Here is a 16617-nt window from a genome sequence, read left to right as displayed (position 1 = left end):
CCTGGATAGCTGCTATCATACCACCATTCAAATAAATTTATTCATGTGGCTTTTATAAAGAAGTTTATAAAGAATTTTTATAAACTCAAAAATTCAAGGATGTACTAGATCAATGGACCCAGCAGTTATACTCACGAGAATCAGCAAAGTCCCCCAGAACAAGTCAGCAAAAGAGCACTCCACTTTCCCAAAGCTGCTTACCCCTGTTATAATACCTGTTACCTTCAAAGCTTATCGTGCAGGTCCTCAACTACACTGGCATCATTATCAGCAGGGTTTGAGAGCAGGGAACATGGGTTATATTTGAGAGATCAATTATTTAAGGCAAGTGGCAGGAAGTGACTGCCTTTAGATGGGTCTGAGCAGAAACAGAGAATTGAGATTTGTTACTCCAAGTTCAGATACTCCACCATCATTTGAATACAAGGGCTCCAGGAAAAAGCACATTCTTATCCCTGAGGCTGTGGAACAGGATCTAGAAATCAGGGCTCCTGGCTGGCTCATTAGTGCCCAGTCTGCCTTTTCAGCCCTCTGACACAGTCTCCTAGGGCCACATTCCCCATGCATCCTGACTACTCATGTCATCCCTTGCCAACTCAGAAAAAGAGGAGAAACGTATGTCCATGGAGACATGGGAAGTAAGGAAATAAATGGCAGAATGAGATAAAGGGAAGAGATGTCGTTCTATTGCATAACTGCCCACCATCTTCTCAGCACATGGCTAATAGACAGGAGCTCCATTGCCTTTCTGAGGACACAAGAGAAAGACAGCATACAAAAGCTCAGGAACTGGAGAAATGGACAGATTATTCATTCATGGGATAGAATGAAGAGGCAGAATGCTCCAACTCTTGATCCCACAGGCAGAGATGGAACTGAAGACCTGAACCAAGTGTGAGGGGGTGTGAACTCGTTTTCCAGTCTCTGTGCTCCCAGAGAAGATGAGCTGAGCAGAAAAAGATAAGAAAGGGTCTGGGAGAGCAGACGACAGCAGGCTTTTTCCACTTGTGTGCATTTGTGAGGACTGAGATTGGAAGTCAGGGACTCAGAGCAGAATGCTATTGCTTGCTGTGGATGAGACACAAGAGCTTGTGAGTGGGGCAAGCCTACCCTATGCCAGACTCAGGTCTCCACCTTTTCCCTCCCAGCAAACAATGACATGTCTTCTACCCATGGGCCTTTTTGGGTTCCTTCTAGCTCATTCTCCACTCCCAAGAAACCTCTTCCTCCTTCATTGCCTTGTTCCGTCTGCCACAGGCCAATCCTGCTCCTGCCACTTTGCCACTTCTATTCTTTCAGGGAAGGAGAGGAGGGGCCCAAAGACAGGGTGTAGTGAGTGTTATTGTGTTCCACTGTTCCCAGAGGAATGGGCACAATAACTGAGAGTGGAAAGGCAGAGTTGGGGAGAGAAGAATAAACAAAACGGAATCATGGCCTAGTCTTTTGTCAAGTAATTTAAAGGCTCTCCTTGCTACCTCCCCTTTAATCCTTGAAAAAAACTAAATGGCAGGTAGGTGGGCATGGTGATGACCATGTTGGGGAGGAAACTGTTCCTCATTTAAAGGAGGGGGTCACCTACAAACTTCTGTTCTTGGCTCAACAGCGAAGCCCTCCCATTCTCATTCTTGTTTTCTTTGCCTTCCTCTTCTCCCTCCATGCTACCTGATCCTTCCTACCATTGTGGGTTCATACATGGGACACTGGTGGGGAAGAAGGGACAGGGAGCCAGGGAAACTCTCAAGGACAAGCAATCATGAGATATAAAGGGAGAGGTCAGGAGCCATGTTTGAGGGCAGTAGAGGGACAGTATCACTCTTAGATCTGGGAAGGGAGGGAAGGAGGCCAGGTCAGCTTTGAGAAGCAGTTCTGCTCCAGGGCTGGGAGTTAGGGAGGAAGTAGAGAGGAGGACCTATGCAATGCCAAGAAAGATTTTCCTTGTCCCTCTTTAGGCTCTGTGTATCTCAGTGTAAGACTTGGGATGATTAGTTGACCATAAATGTATGATTTTGGTGACTGGCAAGATGGCCGAATAGGAACAGTTCTGGTCTGCAGCTTCCAGTGAGATCAATGCAGAAGGCGGGTGATTTCTGCATTTCTAACTGAGGTACCCAGCTTATCTCACTGGGACTGGTTAGACAGTGGGTGCAGCTCACAGAGGGTGAGCAGAAGCAAAGTGAGGTTTGGCCATTTCTGAGCGATTTGGTGACAAAGTTTTCTTTATTGTCTAAATTTAACATAAAACATGTCATTTTCATTACAAAGTACAATTTTATGGAATACTAAATAAACATATATAAACCTTACCTGGGAAGTGCAAGGGGTTGGGAGAACTCCCTCCCCTAGCCACGGGAAGCCCTGAGGGACTGTGCCCTGAGGGATGGTGCATTCTGGCCCAGATACTACACTTTTCCCACAGTCTTCACAACCCACAGACCAGGAGATTCCCTAGGGTGCCTACGTGACCAGGGCCCTGGGTTTCAACCACAAAACTGGGCAGCTGTTTGGGCAGACATGGAGCTAGCTGCAGGAGTTTTTGTTATAACCCAGTGGCACCTAGAAAGCCAGTAAGACAGAACTTTTCACTCCCTGGAAAGGGGCTGAAGCCAGGGAGCCAAGTGGACTAGCTCAGTGGATCCAACCCCCATGGAACCCAGCAAGCTAAGATCCGCAGGTTTGAAATTCTCACTGCCAGCACAGCAGTCTGAAGTCGACCTGGTATGCTTGAGCTTGGTGGGAGGAGGGGCATCCACCATTATTGAGGCTTGAGGAGGCGGTTTTCCCCTCACAGTGTAAACAAAGCCACCAGGAAGTTAAAACTCCTCGGAGCCCACCACAACTCAACAAAGCCACTGTAGCCAGACTGCCTCTCTAGATTTCTCCTCTCTGGGCAGGGCATCTCTGAAAGAAAGGCAGCAGCCCCAGTCAGGGGCTTATAAATAAAACTCCCAACTCCCTGGGACAGAGCACCTGGGGGAAGGGGCAGCTGTGGGCGCAGCTTCAGCAGACTTAAACATTCCTGGCTACCGTCTCTGAAGAGAGCAACAAATCTCACAGCACAGCGCTCGAGCCCTGCTAAGGGACAGACTGCTTCTCAAGTGGGTACCTGATCCCCGTGCCTCATGACTGGGAGACACCTCCCAGCAGGGGTGGACAGACACCTCATAAAGGAGAGCTCCAGCTGGCATCTGGCAGGTGCTCCTCTGGGACGAAGCTTCCAGAGGAAGGAACAGGCAGCAATCTTTGCTGTTCTGCAGCCTCTGCTGGTGATACACAGGCAGACGGAGTCTGACGTGGACCACCAGCAAACTCCAGCAGACCTGCAGCAGAGGGGCCTGACTGTTAGAAGGAAAACTAACAAACAGAAAGGAATAGTATCAACATCAACAAAAAGGACGTCTACACAAAAACCCCATCTGAAGATCACCAACATCAAAGACCAAAGGTAGATAAATCCACGAAGATGACGAAAAAATAGCACAAAAAGGCTGAAAATTCCAAAAACCATAATGCCTCTTTTCCTCCAAAAGATCATGACTCCTCGGCAGCAAGAGAACAAAACTGGACAGAGAATGAGTTTGACAAATTGACAGAAGTAGGCTTCAGAAGGTGGGTAATAACAAACACCTCTGAGCTAAAGCAGCATCTTCTAACCCAATGCAAGGAAGCTAAGAACATTGCAAAAAGGTGAGAGAAATTGCAAACTAGAACGACCAGTTTATTTTTTTATTTTTATTTTTTTTTGAGACGGAGTCTCGCTCTGTCACCCAGGCTGGAGTGCAGTGGCCGGATCTCAGCTCACTGCAAGCTCCGCCTCCCGGGTTTACGCCATTCTCCTGCCTCAGCCTCCCAAGTAGCTGGGACTACAGGCGCCCGCCACCTCGCCCGGCTAGTTTTTTGTATTTTTTAGTAGAGACGGGGTTTCACCATGTTAGCCAGGATGGTCTCGATCTCCTGACCTCGTGATCCGCCCGTCTCGGCCTCCCAAAGTGCTGGGATTACAGGCTTGAGCCACCGCGCCTGGCCAAATGACCAGTTTAGAGAAGAACACAAATGACCTGAAGGAGCTGAAAAACACAGCACAAGAACTTCATGAAGTATACACAAGTATCAATAGCTAAATCGATCAAGTGGAAGAAAGGATATCAGAGATTGAAGATCAATTTAATGAAATAAAGCATGAAGACAAGATTAGAGAAAAAATAATGAAAAGGAACAAAGCCTCCAAGAAATATGGGACTATGTGAAAAGACCAAACCTACATTTCACTGGTGTACCTGAAAGTGACAAAGAGAATGGAAGCAAGTTGGTAAACACTCTTCAGGATATTATCCAGGAGAACTTCCCCAACCTTGCAAGACAGGCCAACATTCAAATTCAGGAAATACAGAGAACACCACAACGATACTCCTTGAGAAGAGCAACCCCAAGACACATAATCGTCAGATTCACCAAGGCTGAAATGAAGGAAAAAATGTTAAGGGCAGCCAGAGAGAAAGGTCAGATTACCCACAAAGGGAAGCTCATCAGACCAACAGTGGATCTCTTAAAAGAATTTTCAACCCAGAATTTCATATCCAAAGCTTAATAAGCGAAGGAGAAATAAAATCCTTTACAGACAAGCAAATGCTGAGAGATTTTTGTCACCACCAGGCCTACCTTACAAGAGCTCCTGAAGGAAGCACTACATATGGAAAGGAAAAACTGGTACCAGCCACTGCAAAAACATACAAAATTGTAAAGACCATCGACACTATGAAGAAACTGCATCAAGGAATGGGCAAAATAACAAGCTGGCATCATAATGACAAGATCAAATTCACACATAACAATATTAACCTTAAATGTAAATGGGCTAAATGCCCCAATTAAAACATAGAGATTGGCAAATTGGACAAAGAGTCAAGACCGATCACTGTACTGTATTCAGGAGACCCATTTCACATGCAAAGACACACATAGGCTCAAGATAAAGGGATGGAGAAATATTTGCCAAGCAAATGGAAACAAACAAATGAAAAAAAGAAGGGGTTTTCTGATAAAAAAAAAAAAAGTAGTCTCTGATAAAACAGACTTTAAACCAACAAAGATCAAAAAAGACAAAGAAGGGCATTACATAATGGTAAAGGGATCAATGCAACAAGAAGAGATAACTATCCTAAACATATATGCACCCAATACAGGAGCACCCAGATTCATAAAGCAAGTTCTTAGAGACTTACAAAGAGACGTAGACTCCCACACAATAATATTGGGAGACTTTAACACCCCACTGTCAATATTAGACAAATCAACAAAACAGAAAATTAACAAGGATATTCAGGACTTGAACTCAGCTGTGGACCAAGCCGACCTAATAGACATCTGCAGAACTCTCCACCTCAAATCAACAGAATATACATTCTTCTCAGCACCACATCACACTTACTCTAAAATTGACGACACAATTGGAAGTAAAACACTCCTCAGCAAATGCAAAATAATGGAAATCATAACCAACAGTCTCTCAGACCACAGTGCAATCAAATTAGAACTCAGGATTAAGAAACTCACTCAAAACCTCACAACTACATGGAAGCTGAACAACCTACTCCTGAATGACTACTGAGTAAATAACAAAATTAAGGTAGAAATAAATAAGTTCTTTGAAACCAATGAGAACAAAGACACAACATACTAGAATCTGTGGGACACAGCTAAAGCAATGTTTAGAAGGAAATTTATAGCACTAAATACCCACAGGAGAAAGCAGGAAAGATCTAAAATCGACACCCTAACATCACAATTAAAAGAACTCAAGAAGCAAGAACAAACAAATTCAAAAGCTAGCAGAAGACAAGAAATAACTAAGATCAGAGCAGAACTGAAGGAGATAGAGACACGAAAAACCTTTCAAAAAATCAATGAATCCAGGAGCTGTTTTTTTTTTTTTTTTTTTTTAACGATTAACAAAATAGATAGACTGCTAGCCAGGCTAATAAAGAAGAAGAGAGAAAAATCAAATAGACACAATAAAAAATGATAAAGGGGATATCACCACTGATCCCACAGAAATACAAACTACCATCAGAGAATACTATAAATACCTCTATGCAAATAAACTACAAAATCTAGAAGAAATGGATAAATTCCTGGACACATACACCCTCCCAAGACTACACAAGGCAGAAGTCGAATCCCCGAATAGACCAATAATAAGTTCTGAAATTTAGGCAGTAATTAATAACCTACCAACCAAAAAAGTCCAGGACCCGACAGATTCACAGCTGAATTCTACCAGAGGTACAAAGAGGAGCTGTTACCATTCCTTCTGAAACTATTCCAAACAATAGAAAAAGAGGGACTTCTCCCTAACTCATTTTATGAGACCAACATCATCCTGATAGTAAAACCTGGCAGAGACACACACACACACACAAGAAGATTTCAGGCCAATATTCCTGATAAACATCAATGAAAAAATCCTCAATAAAATACTGGCAAACCAAATCCAGCAGCACATCAGAAAACTTATCCACCACGTTCAAGTCAGCTTCATCCCTGGGATGCAAGTATGATTCACCATATGCAAATCAATAAACATAATCCATCACTTAAACAGTACCGATGACAAAAACCACATGATTATCTCAATAGATGCAGAAAAGGCCTTCGATAAAATTCAACACTCCTTCATGCTAAAAACTCTCAATAAACTAGGTATTGATGGAATGTATCTCAAAATAATAAGAGCTATTTATGACAAACCCACAGCCAATATCATACTGAATGGGCAAAAGCTAGGAGCATTCCCTTTGAAAACCACCAAAAGACAAGGATGCCCTCTCTCACCGCTCCTATTCAACATAGTATTGGAAGTTCTGGCCAGGGCAATCAGGCAAGAGAAAGAAATAAAGGGTATTCAAATAGAAAGAGAGGAAGTCAAATTGTCTCTGTTTGCAGATGACATGATTGTATATTTTGAAAACCCCATCATCTCAGCCCAAAATCTCCTTAAGCTGATAAGCAACTTCAGCGAAGTCTCAGGATACAAAATCAATGTGCAAAAATCACAAACATTCCTATATACCAATAATAGACCAACAGAGAACCAAATCATGAGTGAACTCCCATTCACGATTGCTACAAAGAGAATAAAATACCTAGGAATCCAACTTACAAGGGATTTGAAGGACCTCTTCAAGGAGAACTACAAACCACTGCTCAAGGAAATAAAAGAGGACACAAACAAATGGAAAATCGTTCCATGATCATGGATAGGAAGAATCAATATTGTGAAAATGGCCATACTGCCCAAAGTAATTTATAGATTCAATGCTATCCTCATCAAGCTACCACTGACTTTCTTCACAGAATTCCAAAAAAAAAAAACAAAACTACTTTAAATTTTATATGGAACCAAAAAAGAGCCCATATAACCAAATAATCCTAAGCAAAAAGAACAAAGCTGGAGACATCATGCTACATGACTTCAAGCTATACTACAAGGCAATAGTAACCAAAACAGCATGGTACTGGTACCAAAACAGAGATATAGACCAATGGAACAGAACAGAGGCCTCAGAAATAAAACACCACCCATCTACAACCATCTGATCTTTGAGAAACCTGACAAAAACAAGCAGTGGGGAAAGGATTCCCTATTTAATAAATGATGTTGGGAAAACTGGCTAGCCATAGGCAGAAAACCGAAACTGGACCCCTTCCTTACACCTTATACAAAAATTAACTCAAGATGGATTAAAGACTTAAATGTAAGACCTAAAACTGTAAAAACCTTAGAAGAAAACCTAGGCAATACGATTCAGGACATAGGCATGGGAAAAGACTTCATGGCTAAAATGCCAAAAGCAATGGCAACAAAAGCCAAAATTGACAAATGTGATCTAATTAAACTAAAGAGCTTCTGCACAGCTAAAGAAACTATCATCAGAGTGAACCAGCATCCTATAGAATGGGAGATAATTTTTGCAATCTATCCATCTGATAAGGAGCTAATATACAGAATCTACAATGTACTTAAACAAATTTACAAGAAAAAAACAACCCCATCAAAAAGTGGGTGAAGGATATGAACAGACACTTCTCAAAAGAAGACATTTATGTGGCCAACAAACTATTTTAAAGAAAGCTCATCATCACTGGTCATTAAAGAAATGCAAATCAAAACCACCAAGAGATATCATCTCACATAAGTTAGAATGGTGGTCATTGAAAAGACAGGAAACAACAGATGCTAGAGAAGATTGGAGAAATAGGAACCCTTTTACACCGTTGGTGAGAGTGTAAATTAGTTCAACCATTGTGGAAGACAGTGTGGTGATTCCTCAAGGATCTAGAACCAGAAATACCATTTGACCCAGCAATTCCATTTCTGGGTATATACCCGAAGGATTATAAATCATTCTACTATAAAGACACATGCACATGTATGTTTATTGCAGCACTATTCACAATAGCAAACACTTGGAACCAACCCAAATGTCCATCAATGATAGACTGGATAAAGAAAAAGTGGCACATATACACCATGGAATACTATGCAGTCATAAAAAAGGATGAGTTCATGTCCTTTGCAGAGACATGGATGAAGCTGGAAACCATCATTCTCAGCAAACACACACAGGAACAGAAAACCAAACACTGCATGTTCTCACTCATAAGTGGAAGTTGGACAATGAGAACAAATGGACACAGGAGTGGGGGGAACATCACATACCGGGGCCTGTCTGGGGGTGGGGGCCTAGGGGAGGGATAGCGTTAAGAGAAATACGTAATGTAGATGAGGGGTTGATGGGTGCAGCAAACCACCATGGCACATGTATACCTATGTAACAAACCTGCACATGTATCCCAGAACGTAAAGTATAATTTAAAAAAGAAAGAAATATAACTAATCATATGATCCAGCAGTCCCACTACTGGGTATTTGTTCAAGGGAAATGAAATCAATATGTCAAAGATGTAGCTGTACTCTTATATTTCCTGCTGCACTATTCTCAATAGGCATGATATGAAATCAACCTAAGTGTTCATGAGTAGATGAATAAAGAAAATGTGGTATATAAAAAAGTATGATTTTATTTACGGGGTCTCAATTTTGTTCTATTTGTCTATATGCCTACCCTTATGCCAGTACAACACTGTTTTTAATTATTATAGGTTTTGCAGTAATTTCAAAATAAGGAAGTGAGAGTCCTCCAGTATTGTTCCTCTTTTTCAAGATTGTTTTGGCTATTGGGTGTGTCTTGCAATTCCATGTGAACTTTAGTGTTGGCTTTTCCATTTCTACAAAAAAAAAAATTGGAATTTTGATAGAGATTGTATTGAACTTGTAGATTGTTTTGTGCAGTATTGCCATTTCAGGAATACTAAGTCTTTTAGTCCATGGACACCGAATGTCCTTCCATTTTTAGATGTTTTTAAAATTACTTTCAGCCCTATTGTATAGTACATATTGTCCAAGTCTTGCACCTCCTTGGTTGAAGTTATTTCACTGTATTTTATTTTTTGATAATATAAATGGAATTAATTTATTTTCAGATTGGTCATTGCTTGTATGTAGGTATATGACTGAATTTTGTGTGTTGATCTTATATTCTACAACTTTGCTGAATTTATATATTAGTTCTGATATGTTTTATTTTTTCTGGATTCTTTAGGATTTTCTATGATAAGATCATATCATCTGGGAATAGAGATAGTTTTATTCCTTCCAATTTGAATGCATTTTTTTCCTGATTGCTTTGGCCAGAACTTCCAGTACAATGTTGAATAGAAGTGGTTAAAGGGGATGTATTTGTCTTATTCTTGAATTCAAGAGGAAAGCTTTCTGTCTTATACCATTAAATTTGATATTAGCTGTAGGTTTTTCATAGATACCCTTTATCAGATTGAGGAAGTTCCTTTCTAGGCATGCATTTTATCCTGAGGTACTCCTCTTTATGACAGAGAAATACAGAAAGACACACAAAACACACCAGATTCACTACAGCTTAAGACCAGCCTCAGAATTCTCTTTTGTATTAATCAAAACTTTACAGAGGAGATAAATGGTGACTTTTACCATTCATTTAACCAATTTGCACAGAGAGAGAGAGAGGCCAGAGTCTGAATGGTAAAAAATGTTTACCCTTTTGCTGTCTTGCCAGATTTTTGGGTTCTGTCTCCCTGAGCGGCCCTAGTGACCCGCTTGACTGTATGCAAACCATTGCCATGAATTAAGAATATTTTCAAATAGCTTACAAATTTTTGAGAAATCAGGCAGAAAGAGAAATGTGACTCAAATTCTGTTTGCAAAAGTATACTCAACATATATAAAGTATCAGGAAGCCTAAAATCCCAAAAGTTAGTGTAAGATTAAAAAGCTGGTGTGCTCTATCAATTCCTGTGGTCCCAACGAAGTTAGCCTAGGAATTTCAGATAAATGGAACAAATGATGACTTGCTAGAAATGCATAGGAAACAAAATATCAATTCACAGAACCAAATAAAAGCCTTCCACTAGAAACTTATATATATAATATGGTTTGATATGTGCATACACAAGCAAAGCCAGAGGAAAATAAACAGTAAATGAATAAAAATTAGAAACAAAAAACAAACAGGAAACCAACCCTAAATTTTTTCTATTCAATCTACCTTGGAGGCATGTTACGCACAGCCCCAAAAAACCCACACAATGAATGCTTTATTCCTGATACACAATATAATAACCTTAAGTTCACCAATATCTTCATACATCCTGCTGTAATCAAGAGATTTACTCTGGGCAAACAACCAATATGTACTGCAGTGCCATCAGTATACAGGCAAAACATTAAAATAGCGTGAAGCAATTGAAAGCGTGCATGTGATAAATTTGGCTCAACGCTAAATCCAACTTCATGCTTAACTACATTTTAAAAATTTGCCAAACTGCTGATGCCTTTCTTTACAATACTTATTTTGCATTAATCAAGACTAAGAGCTTTAACTATGAAAATGTTAATTAGCCAATTCTCTATCATATTTTAAAGAAAATTTTATTATCTAAACTTTTTCTACATCTTTTCCCCATATTTACTGGTTCCTTACTACATTGTTTCATAGATAACCTTTTCAAATCTGTAATTTGAACTAACGTTTAGGAACTTATGAATTAGACAAAATTACTTTTTTCTCACTATTAGCACAGCACTTTCTGGCACTTTTTGTATGCAGAATTATGTGTTAACTAGAATTCTTATCCTTAGTAACCTAAAACTGTAGTGAAACCCTAAAGAGCAAGAAACCCTGAACTATCAGATATGGGCGTTTATAGATAAGAACAATACATGATTTTAGAAACATATTTCACCATATCACAACCCTTTCTTTATTGGAAATGACGCAGATATTAAGTGTGCATCAGAAATAATTTTAAGATTTTAATTTACACACAAGTTTGCCTAAAACATTTATCCCATTCACTGTACACATGTATCCCATTCACTGTACACAATTTCACTTTTAACAGTTTATCTAGATTACTTCTGTATACTGAGATATTAGACACTATCATTTAAAGTTAGCTATTTCCTTGTTAACCATATTTTTATTTTTTATTATTATTATTTTTTTAATTTTTTTTTTTGAGACGGAGTCTCGCTCTGTCGCCCAGGCTGGAGTGCAGTGGCCGGATCTCAGCTCACTGCAAGCTCCGCCTCCCGGGTTTACGCCATTCTCCTGCCTCAGCCTCCCGAGTAGCTGGGACTACAGGCGCCCCCCACCTCGCCCGGCTAGTTTTTTGTATTTTTTAGTAGAGGTGGGGTTTCACCGTGTTAGCCAGGATGGTCTCGATCTCCTGACCTAGTGATCTGCCCGTCTCGGCCTCCCAAAGTGCTGGGATTACAGGCTTGAGCCACCGCGCCTGGCCACATCCTGATTTTAGATATGCCATGCTGGGGAGAAACATTCAATGGATAGCAGAATAGTAACCTTTCATAGGGAAAAAATCCTCCATCTTCTCCAAGTCCACAACAATGATAGAGGAACTATGTTTTGTAAAGAGGCAAAAAAATATATCCCTGAGTAAAAGTGAGATAATCATCTCCATGGACCAATACGGGATGCAAAGAACAGAGGAAAAATGGAGCTGAAGTTACAGCCTGTTTGGCTTCATGAGCAAAAGTAAATTGCTATGGCCATAAATTCATATCCAAAGGGTCTTGATGGGGGTGGGGTGGGGACAGGAGTCAGGTTTACCCACAGGATGGCGAGGGGTAATGAGAGGCAGAGGCAGTGGCTGTGTGTCTGTTGTTTCTGCTGCTGAGAACCATCATGTAGGCAGTTGTTTTCCTGTGGCACCGTTACCCCAGGTTCAACACTCACATTGGCCTGTCATTTATGGCTAACTTTTTGTGGAATAGAAGTAAGTGATTATGACCTGAAAGGACATCATGACAATGGTTGCTTCTAGGGAGGAAAGGAGGTCAATGGGACTGAGGAGGGGCATGACATGAGGAGAAGGAGGAGCCCTTGATAAAAATGAGGTCTGGAAAATCTGACACCCCGGAGACCACCCAAAATACGTATGGTAGATATGAGCAGAGAAGAGGGGAAATACCTATGCACAAAGAAATGGCCCTTAAGATGCCCAGTAATCGCTCACTCTGCAGTTAACCTGTCAGAATGTAGCTAGCTACAAAATATAGCTCCAGATAGAGGAGCTATATTTTGTAAAGAAGTGAAAAAGAAAGAGGGCAAAGGAGAAATTCCTAAGAGATATGCTGGTGCAATACATACAGATTTAACCACTCTACAACATTCCTGGGGCGGTGATAATGAACAATGCACCCATTAGGTAGAATTCATATCCAACATTGGGCCAACACATGTGCATCAACTGACAGTAAGGGAGTATCCCACAACCCTGGGGTGGGAACTAGGCAAGAAAAAGGCAGGGACTTGGGAAAACTAGACAAAGAAAAAGACAGAGGCTTAAGACAGAGGCGAGGACTTCATGAGAAAACAGGGCATAAATAAAATGGCAACACAGAAATCTCACTGCTGTTGGCTTGTTCTCTTACAGCAGCCTGCTCTGCCTTATCATTGAGGATGTATTGTCTCTCTAAATAAACTCTCTACTATTTTCCTTCAATAATTTCTCTTTTGTGGCTCAATTGTCTCTTGGCCAAATTCATTCTCCCATAAACATAAAAGACAGAGGAGTCTGCACTTCTCAGTAACAATTCAACATTTATATCATCAGATCAATACTTCTCAAAAGTATCCTGATTCTCTCTGCATTTAAAACAGGCACCACCAAAAGCGATTACAGATAGCATGTTACAAATCTGGCCATTTATTTTTATATATAATAGTGTGAACCAGATATTGAGAAATGTGCAATATCACTGTATAATTCTCTATCACATTTCATCAAATCTAAAAGGTCGTAGAATATAATACACATCTTGATTTCAGATATGCTACACTCGGGAGAAATGTTCAATGGAGAGCAAAATAGTAACCTTTCATAGGGAAAAAAAAATCCTCCATCTTCTCCAAGTCCACAACAATGATAGAGGAGGTATATTTTGTAAAGAGGTAAAAAAGATATATCCCTGCATAAAAGTGAGATAACCATCTCCATGGACCAAAAGGAGATGCAAAGAACAGAGGAAAAATGGAGCTGAAGCTACACACAACCACACTCCATGGCCAAAAGTAAATTGCTGTGACCAGAAATGCATATCCAAAGGGACTGGGGTGGAAACAGGAGTTAGGTTCACCCACAGGAGGGCGAGGAGTAGTGAGAGGCAGAGGCAGTGGCTGTGTGTCTGTTGTTTCTGCTGCTGAGGACCATCATGGAGGCAGTAGTATTCCTGTGGCACCGTTACCCCAGGTTCAACACTCAACATTGGCCTGTCATTTATGGCTAACATTTCGTGAAATAAGAGATTATGACTGGCAATGACATCATGACAATGATTGCTTCTAGGGAAAGAAGGAGGTCAATGGGACTGAGGAGGGGCATGAAAGGGACGTAACATTTATCAAAAGTATTCTGATTATATTAAACATTATGCTGAAATCCAAGTCAATTCAACAAAAGTTTACAATTAACCTTCTACATAAAAAGCACGATTCCCTAATTACTAACATTTCTTGATCTTCCACACATCTCCAAGTATATTCTCATTCAACCACTTAATCCAATATATATTTTCTATGCCTGCACTGTGTGCCCAGGTCTGTGCTGCATGCTGGGCTATAATGGATAAATGAGACAGATGTGGGGTCCTTACCCTCTAATGGGCCAGACACATGAGCAAATAGATACAAGGGAGTGGAATTAATGTTAGGGCAGAAGTAGTACTGATTGTTGTAGGAGCACAGAGAAATCGAGGCCAAACTGAGAGCAGGAACTGGGTCAGGGGAATTGCAGTCTATGCCGAGATTCTAAGGACCCATCCTTCCAATAAATGCCACCCATATGCCAGACCGTGCTTCTGGGGGCTAGAGTCAGACCCGTGACCAAGACAAAAGCCCCCTTCCCACAGCTTCACAGCTTACATTCTGGTGGGGGACACTGTCAATAACCAACCAAACCTGTAAGAATATGAAATTTCAATAGGAATAAGTACTTTGAGAAACCATGAACAAGGTAAGGGTGTGCAGTGTGCCCGGCGAGGGAGTCAATACTAGGGTTGTCAAGGAAGGCATCTCTTGGGGGATATTGGAGTAGAGACCAGAACCAAGGGACAAGCCAGGGACGGGCAGTGCACAGCCAAGGCTTTGTAACTCACTGGCTGTGTGACGGTGGGCCAGGCTTTGACCATCTCTAAGTCTCATCTTTAGGTCCATCTTTGTCACTGTATCCCCGTCACAATAGAACAGCTCATGCATAGAGGGTGCTTACTAAATGTCATATCAATAATTTGTAAATGTGAACAGGAATAGCACGAAATTCATAGGATTGTTAATGTGCACGACACATTCCGACCTAGCCACATGTTGAGAGAACTATATTGCAAATTTGCAAACAGAAAACATAGCAAAACAAAAAGCTAAAACAATAACAACCACCCCTCTTGATTCGTCTCATACGGCTCTTCAATCCTGTTCATAAGGCAATTTCTTCCTTGCACTACTGGATGGAATCTGGGAAAGTCCCAGAATGTACTCGGCTGCTCTTTGATGAAGCGTGTTGTGGTCACTTTAGGCCACAGCTGGAGTTTTGGTTGGGTAACCAAACTCCAACTTCCTTAAAATGCAAAGTTATCCCCTCTTCTGGTTCAGTAGTGGGTAAGCCTTTGGAAGTGTGGTTGATTGTTCCATTTGTCCTGCCATATGCTTCTCTTTTTTCCAATACTGCTCCCTTCTGCAGCACCCTTTAGCTGCAGTTTCTTTTCCACACCTCCAGGTTTGGAGCTATGCTGAGATGGGAAGTCTGGCGAGGAGAGGGGACGGGAAGGAAAAGTCTTGTGGGCTGCGACTTGCAGTGTACTGGCTCAGGTGCTCTGGCAGCTGGCAGAGAGTCAAAGACTATTTTGTTCACTTGAGGCCTCTGTGGGATTCCCAGAGAATCCCTCACTGAGAACATCCAGCCATAGAGCCACAGGTAGGGCCATGCTGTCCCCAGTCCCCTGACTCAAGTACCCTGGTTTCTGTAGCTGATGGCATCCCACTGCCTCTTCCTGCTGAGATCGTCTTCTCCCTGGCCAGATGCTCTCCGGGACAGAATTTCCTTGTAAATGACCCCAAGAAGGCTCCCCACTCTTGCATGGTCCTCTCTTATTCCACAAAATATTACTCCCCTATCAGCAGCAAAAGCAAGGCTGGTCCCTTTGCTGCCAGATAGACAGCTCAGCTATTGCCTTTAGCCTTTACTTTTCACAGCATAGGTCAAATACCAGTTCCTTTGTTTCTCAAATGACATGGACCAGGTGTAAAACTCTCTCAGTAGTCTTCTCACAAGGTTGGAGGTGGCAGGGAATAAGCAAGTCAAGGGAGTGGGGAGGGAAACACCCAGCACACCACTACTTTGTCCAAGGAAATTCTCTCCCACTAGCCCTTACACTGCAAACTCACTGCACAGAAAAGAAGTGTGGCAGTGAACCCACATACATGAAAATCACTCGTCTCAGCATGTTACTCACCATCCTGAAGCAGCTGGCTTGACAGAGAGATACCATGGCCATTTGAAGTCTCAGTTACAGAACAGGCTAAGTGATAGTACCTAGCAGGGCTGGGGAAAGGTTCTCCAGAATACTGTCCATGCTCTGACTCGGTGTCCAATATATGGTGCTCTTTCTCCCATAGCCAGGAATCACGGGTCCAGGACTCACTGGGTGGAAATGGGAGTGGCACTACTCACTATTGCCTCCAGTGACCCACTAGCAAAATTTCAGCTTTCTGTTCCCACGACTTTATGCCCTACTGGCCTAGATGCCTTGACCCAGAGGGAGGAATGCTACCTCCATCAGGAGACACAAGAATGATTCCATTGAACTGGAAGCTAAGACTGCCATCCAGTCACTAGAAATCTCCATGCCTCTCAATCAACAGGTAAAAAAGGGAGTTACAGTGTTGGCTGGGTGACTGGTTCTGATACCAGGTGAACGTTGGACTACTACTCCACAATGGATGTCAGAAA

The sequence above is a fragment of the Colobus angolensis genome, unplaced genomic scaffold (assembly GCF_000951035.1).
Source record: "Colobus angolensis palliatus isolate OR3802 unplaced genomic scaffold, Cang.pa_1.0 Scaffold283, whole genome shotgun sequence".
Classification (NCBI taxonomy): domain Eukaryota; kingdom Metazoa; phylum Chordata; class Mammalia; order Primates; family Cercopithecidae; genus Colobus; species Colobus angolensis.
Note: the sequence above shows the minus strand (reverse complement) of the source record.